Source organism: Pteropus vampyrus, unplaced genomic scaffold (assembly GCF_000151845.1).
Source record: "Pteropus vampyrus isolate Shadow unplaced genomic scaffold, Pvam_2.0 Scaffold119, whole genome shotgun sequence".
NCBI lineage: Eukaryota > Metazoa > Chordata > Mammalia > Chiroptera > Pteropodidae > Pteropus > Pteropus vampyrus.
In genome coordinates, this window is record NW_011888900.1 from 3749199 (window position 1) to 3757274 (window position 8076).

Consider the following 8076-nt stretch of genomic DNA (forward strand, 5'->3'; position numbering starts at 1 on the left):
AATAGCCAAGATATGGCAACAACCCAGATGTCCCCAGACAGAAGAAAAGATAAAGAAAATGCAGTATATATATACAATAGAATATTATTCAGCCTTAAAAATAAGGAAGTCCCCCCATTTTTAACAACATGGATGAACACAGAGGGCATTGTGCTAAGTAAATAAATCAGTCACAGAAAGGTAAGTACTGCATGATTCCACCTGAATGAGGAGTCTAAATTAGTCACGCTCTAAGAAGTGGACAGTGTAATGGCGATTTCCAGGGGTCAGGGCACATGGGAAACAGGGAGTTGATGCTCAGCAGTGTGAAGTTCCAGCCATTCAAGATAGCATGTTCCAGAGACCTGCTATGCCTGCACACAGCGGTACGGTATTACTCCCTGCAAAATCCGTATAGTTGATTCACGTTAAGTGTTTACCACAATAAAACACAACACACACACACACACGCGCACATACGAATACAAATCAAAATATGGTCTTCACATATACCTCGCTGAAGTTACACAGCAGTCTCTCAAAACACTGAGGCTGTTAGTCAGCTCTCTTTGTAATGTCTTTCTCTTGGAAAGGGATGTTTTTATTCCTTTATATTTGATTATTATTAAAGCGATGGTCTTAGGACATTATGACTAGAAACTTTATTAGCTAATTTGTACAAAAGACATTTTTTTTAAAAGTTTGTGAAAGAAAAGTATGTGACCTGTGTTTTTATAATGAATTCTACATGCCTGAACTTAACAATAATTTAAGAAATATTTCCCTTGAAAACAAAGGATCCTTTCTTTGCCTCCAACTGAATTATAAATTATTAGTTGCTGTCTTTCATAAATAGTTTAGCTTATAGCCTAATTTATCTCAATTAGTGTATCGGTTACTTTAATAGATGAATGCATTAATTTTAATTGGGTAATGACTAAATTGGATCAGTACCAGCCTACAAAATTGTTTTACTTACTTGTTAAAAAAGAAGCTAAGAACTAATACTAAACCTAAATGACACCAGTACAACCTAATCTATTTAAAAATAGAAGTCCACATCAGATCACATATTTTTACTTAAGATGTTGCAAGTCAATGCCAAAAATTAACAATTCCATAAAATAATTTTCAGAAAGAATTAAAAGGGATCCTTCAAAAGACACACAGTCGGCTTCTCTCAATCAACAAGCAAACAAACAAATAACTGTACCCTGCTATATTTTCACATGGGAAATCCTATAAAATATCTACACAGGGACCGGTTTGGCCTTCCGCTCACTCCCATACACACATCAGATGGAAAATGGAAATGTTCTGTGGCTCGTAAATTCTGTTTGTTGGACACAAACAGTTAGCTGAGTGTCCAGAACATTCCCCGGTTTAGAAGCATTTGTTCAAGAGCCAAGGCTCGGTCTGCTTTTACTTAACTCTGGCATTAAATACACAACCTGCTGTTTCTGCTTTCATTTTATCCTGTCCATTCCCATCAACAGTTTGGTTAGCTCTAAACGCAAAGCTTCACATATTAAAGACTTGTCATAACTACATATATTGCTTACAAGTTACCACTCAAAATCAGACACTTCAGATGGTGTAAGTAAACGCCATAATGTTCATATTATGACGTTTTCATTTAGAAGTCTCAATATTTGTGATTCATTAATACCTGGTGTGCATAGTGAGAGCATATTGTGTATGTTTGCATTTCTTTTTGTTAGTGATAGTATATTTAGTTCCATTGAACTCAAAGTGCCATTTTTATCATATTACATGTGTACACCATCACCATAACTTGTAACGATTATAATATTGGAGAATAAATACTCTGTAATTATGGAGAATCGGCCCCAATTAGCCGACTACTGGATTAGTCAATTAAGGATATGCCTCAATTTGCTTGTACGAAACGTGTGGTTTTAATAATGACATTGTATTTCCTCTATATCTGTTGTATTAAATGAATAATGCCCAGGAAAGCAGTTGTCACTGTGATACAACATACTCAACACTCAACAGTATTAGTTGGGTAGTTGGCGAATTATTGACTAAGATGACCTGTGACTCCCACAGCATGGTGTTGAGCAAACACGCACACTAACTGAGCTCCAGTCCAAAAGACCTCCCCTAATAACTTTCACCTTTGAAAATGTATTCTCGACGTCAATGCCTCTTTTGGATTTCATGCTCATTCGAATAAAGTATAAAATATAACAATAATAAATGTTATATTTTTTCTGCCAATATGAACCATGCCAGTCCTAAAGGAAACACATTCAAAATGACACATGGTGACAGATTACAATAGAGTCTGAAGAAGCACAAAGTTATGCAAAGTCCAAACTTTGGCAGGTCTTTTGGTTTTACTGCCAGTTCTTTGCCAAAATCCTATTTGATAGATGAGAACAATTTGTCTTTTTGGACATTCATGAATGAGATACTGCAGACATTGAATTACACATACTGAGGCAAAATTCACTTTTCATATTTGAATTTAGTAGATGAATATGCATGTAGAATTAAATGTCCCAGATGTCTTGCCAACTTAAACTATAATAAATCTAAATATTCAGACTAGTTCAACTAAATCACAGTATCTTGTGCACAGAAGCATCCCATGTATGTTTGTCATTGATACTGATGAAACTAATGGCTTCTTTAAAAATACACATTTGCAATACCTTGCTCATTATTAAACACTCTTATTCTGAGGGGATAAAGTATATATTTCTCACCCTAAGTAGGTTCATCTGATGTGCAAATTTCGAGGTGTCTCTGGGATATTTGGCATTGGCAAATACAGGTTGCAATCTCAGGGAAGATTATGAGTGACATAACTATCTCAGATTTTAATAAATGATAACAAAGGCAAGAGTACTTCTAAGATACTGTTTATAAAGCAAGACCATGAAAAATTAGGAAGATCACCATATCTGCAAGAATAAACAAACATTTAAGTGAATGTTCATAGGACAAAGTGTAAATGCTTGACAGAAGTATGGACAAAAATCTGTGACCCATCCTTCTATGAAAAAATGTCACTATCATTTTAAGTTGAGAAGGAATATCGCGAAGTCTACTTAACTTCATTGTGGCTTACATATGAAAAATACCTATAAAATTAAACATGCAACATTAGTTTGTAAAAAAAAAAAAAAACGAACAAAACACCTTGGGTATCTGACTTTAGGTTAGAATTTTATTCTGTCTACCATGAAGACTACTCAAGGGATTTTAATTAGCATAATGACAAGACTAGATTTGTGTTTCAGAAATATACCTCTAGTCACAATATTGTGAAACAATTAAAAAGAGCAGAACACAAAGATTTGTAATTCTTGAGGTAAAAATTATAAGATATTGCACTAACCTAATAATAATGAAATGACTCAAGGAAATGATTTGAGTGACATTTGAAAAGTAAAAAATGGCAGCAATTTTTGAACTATTAAATGTGGAGATAAAGGAATATATGAAAAGTATGGAGAGATATATTCATCATTATAGGTTTTTTACAGCATTTACACTTTGTCCTATGAACATTCACTTAAATGTTTTTTTTGCTAAATGGGTACAGAACTATTTTTGATATTTCAAAGTTAGTACCACTACAAGAGAGAAAGCATATAGTATAAATGTAGATTTAATGGAAAAAGGAAAAGTTCAGTTTCTTACATGTGATTATTGATGTACCAATGCAACATTGGTGGTTTTCCATGCATATCACAAATAAAGGCTTAAAAACTGGAAACTGTGAAAAATACTTTGGACTCAAAAAACGTGGACTTGAAGACACAAGTATTTATAAAATGTTGTCCATGGAACACAGCCATGCAGAAATAAGGACAGAAGAATTTGTAAAGGGAGGGCGAGGGTTCAAGTTCTTACAGAAAGATGTTATACAAGATTATCTGAGTGTATCAGTTTCTAGATGAAGTTATCAAATGAAATACAGTAAAAAAAAATGAAAGATGAATTAGAGAAGCTATCTTTAAGAAAGTTAGGCTGCATAGTTTCCTATGGCTTTTCGTTTTCTTCTTAGATCTGAGTCTGATAATGAGGCTTAGAATATTTGGAGGGTTTAAAAATGATTAACTCAGATAAAAGACAGCCTTTCCCCCAAAATATGACTAACAGCAACAACAACAAAAAAAACAGCTTAAATGCTATTCTATAGCCTTTCCTTTTATAAACGCTTTTATATAGAGATAATCCCAGGATTTCAAGGTGAGTGAATTTAAACAACTTGTGAGCATATTGTGATTTCCTAACTAGTGAAAAATATGTGTACTTCAAATAATACTTTAACATAAGATTTGCAATGATTTAAAGCAATTAATTTACTGAGAGGATGCATGAATATAAAAAAAGTTGGCACATAAGCATTTTTTAAGGCTTCAGTTTAGTGAAGCAAGTGACATAATGAGGCACAAACATGGCATTTAAAAGAGCTTTAAGCTTCCTGATGTGTGATTCTTCTAATAATCTAGGAAAACAAAATTTTTCTGTTAATAATTTTGTGCCACAAATATGCACAGTAGATACACAAAATATGTAAAATATGTATAGTTATACACATGTACATATATGAATACAAATATAAATACACACATACGCATTTGGCGGACTATATTTATGAAACAATTATGTAGAACGCATAAAAAGTACAAAAATCCAAATAAATATCTGGGGCTAATACTTCATATTTTTAAAGATAAAAGCCAAATTTTGACAATGTTTTTAGAAATAACGATGTAATAGACATAATTGTCCTGCAAAATATTGACTTTTATTCTCATTTATTCTCATTTTGCTGCAATGGCTCAAAAATCTCAAGGGAGCTCCTCTGTTGGCAATACTTTCAGAGACTTTTACTGGTGAATTAAGAAAATCAATCTCAATTACTTTAAATTCATACCTAATTTTAAACTCCAAATGGGTTTTTTAAACGTGATTGCTCACCTTATTTACGAGATTTAGAACCAAAAGTCTATTAAAAGCAATTAAATTCACCCCCCAAATATGAAATGTTCCTTCAACTATGGATATTCAAAGCATGCTCTAAAATATCTGATGATAGTTACAGTTTTAGTGTTTTTAAGATTTATTGAATTTCATTAAAAATGGGGAAAGGAATTGAATAGACCTTTCTCTAAAGGAGACACACAAATGGCCAACAGGTATATGAAAAGGTGTTCAACACCAGTAATCATCAGGGAAGTGCAAACCAACAGCAGGGAGATACCACCTGTTGGGATGAACATTTTAAAATAAAACAAAACAACAACAAAAACAGAAGACAACAAGTGTTGAGAGGATGTGGAAGTCAGAATCCTAAACCTGTCAGAGAGAATGTGGACTGTGTAGCCATTAGGAAAATCAGTCCAGGGATATTTCAAAAAATTAAAAATAGAATTACCATATGATCCAGCAATCTGACTTCTGGGTACATACCCAAAAGAATTAAAATCAAGATCTTGAGGAGATATCTACACTCCATACTCACTGTAGCATCACTCACAATAGCCAAGATCAAAAGGTCACTGATTGATGAATTAATAAAGAAATGTCGAATTGTGTGTGGCATATATACATACAATGAAATATTACTCGGCCTTAAACAACGAGGATATGCCGCCATATATGACAACATGGGTGAACCTGGAGGATATTATATCAAGCAAAATAAGCCTGTCACAGAAAGAAAATACTGCACGATTCCACTTACATGAAGTATCTGTAAAAGTCAAACTCCCAGGAACAGAATGGAGAATAGTGGTCGCCTGGGACGAGGGGCAGGGGACATGGGGAGTTAATGGGTTAGTGCGCCAGTCATGCAAGGCAAGCAAGCTCCAGAGCCCCAGTGCGTCACACAGCGCCTGTAGTTAGCATTACATCGTTATTACACACTTAAAATGTTGTTATGAGTGTAAATCTCATGTTCACTGTTACTACATTTTTTTTTTAAATGTCGAAATAACAAATAACAAACGCATAGCAGAAGGGTAGAGAAAACCAAACAAAAAAATATTTTCCGTAAGTCATGTTTCAAGTCATTGATTTGAACTATAGGTTTTTATGCCAACATTTCCCAAATATCATCTATAAATGTACATAGAAATAGAAAAAAAATAGATAAGAACATTAGGAAACAGAGAAAAAGTGTCATGAATGTCAGAATATATCTGCAAGATGTGATGTGCATAAGGCTGGACAGAAGATAATGCCAATTGCCCCACAAAAGTCGATGAGGCTAACCCCTCCGGGGAAACAAATGGATGGGGAACACAACAGGGCACTAGATAACTCCAATTTCGTCAGTAGGTTATAGGAATGAGAGCTGGGCATCAAAGTTTTGGCAGAGATAGATCAAATGACTCAGACTTGCATCTATGTCCCATACGCGCCCATAGTGGGTGGGTATGGCATTCACTGTCAGCTTTAGTTCAACATATCCAAATAATTTGAGAAATCAGATTTTTTATTAAGATCAAATTAATATAACTGGTTCAAAAATACCTCAAAAATATATAAACAGAATGAAAGGAAGGCAGTGAGATAAACAGTATAAAGGTTATGTATTTTCCAAGGCTCTGAACAGACACCCCCATTACTAACTATGATGGAGTAACTGGGACTGAATTTATCCTCCCACTTTAAACAAATCAAAAACTGGACGAAGTATTTAAAACAAGGTGTGTCAGACGCTGGACAGCAGGCAAAGTTTAGACGATATGGTCAGCCACGTACATGATGCAGCGATGTTAATTTAGGCACGTGAGATCAATAGATTCAAAATCTTGCCTATATCTCAACTTTCAAAAGGGGAGATATTTTTTAATGCTATGCTAAGTATAACTTTGTGAATGCCCATTAATCAACCACTATGCACAGGCACATTGATTTCATTCTCACGCTAACCTGTGAGATGAATATTTATGCTTTTTAATAGATGAGTAACCTGATAATTCTGGAAAATATATCTGTCTATACCAGTGGGATTACATATTAATGAATTAAACTCTGAATTTCTGATTTAATATGATCAAATAGAGTCATCGATTCAAGTTTTTCCCCTAACCTTTACTTAAACTTGTAGAACTTTGTAAATGTTGCCAGTGTCAACTAATCTTCGGAATGCCTCTAAATATATCTCATAACAAATTTTAAGAAATCTATCCTTAATGAAAAAGAATTTAAAGTTTTTCCTGTAAGCCCTGTGTTTTATATAGTATGTGTGTGTGTGTGTGTGTGTGTGTTTTGTATGAAAAAGGAGAACAAATCTGTTTGCTCCCTCTGAGCTTCTTTGAGTTATAGCCCCTAATGTGAGCTAATCCATCTCCTTCTAATCTTTTAATTTTAATATTTCTCAAAAAGGGTAATAAGTAGCCTATATAATATTGGCTATAATATCTTAATATAAATACAATTTTTTAAAGTTCCCGATATTATATTGAAAGGGGAATTCACCTTAAAATCTATGCAATGCACTGTTATAATATAGGATATTCTCCTTGATTTTCATAACTTCTACTGCTAATATGGAGAGCTTCCATTGATATTGACTGAAGTGAGATCCAAAACCTTTTGGAGTCAAAGCTTTTAATTTTGTTCGATAGAAAATATACTGGGAAGACTGTTCTGGGTGTTGTTCCCAGGTGCCATATGCAGGAACTGATTTTTTTTCCTGGGAGTTGTACTATATAATTAAATATTTTCAATAGGGAAAACCCTGGTGGGGAAGGAGTGGATACGTTAAATAATGTGGTCTCTTAAATAAAGTATGTACCTGAAGTTCTGAAGATAATTTTAATATCAAACTACAGCTGAATTGCTTTGTGAAGTGCTTAGTACTGAATTTAGCAACTAAAGAGCTGGGGGAAAAAAATCCCAAGTTAAATATCTCAAATCTGCAGTGCAGACTTAGGAATTATCTCACTGATTATGAAGGCACAGTAGTAACTGGCTGAAATGATATTCCTTTGTTCTGAAGTATAATAAAAAACAAATAGTTTTTCCTTTATTTTAATCGATTTGGGTAAACAACTAGCAATATTATTGTTCCAAAAGCATAGTTCTGAGAGGAACACCAGATTG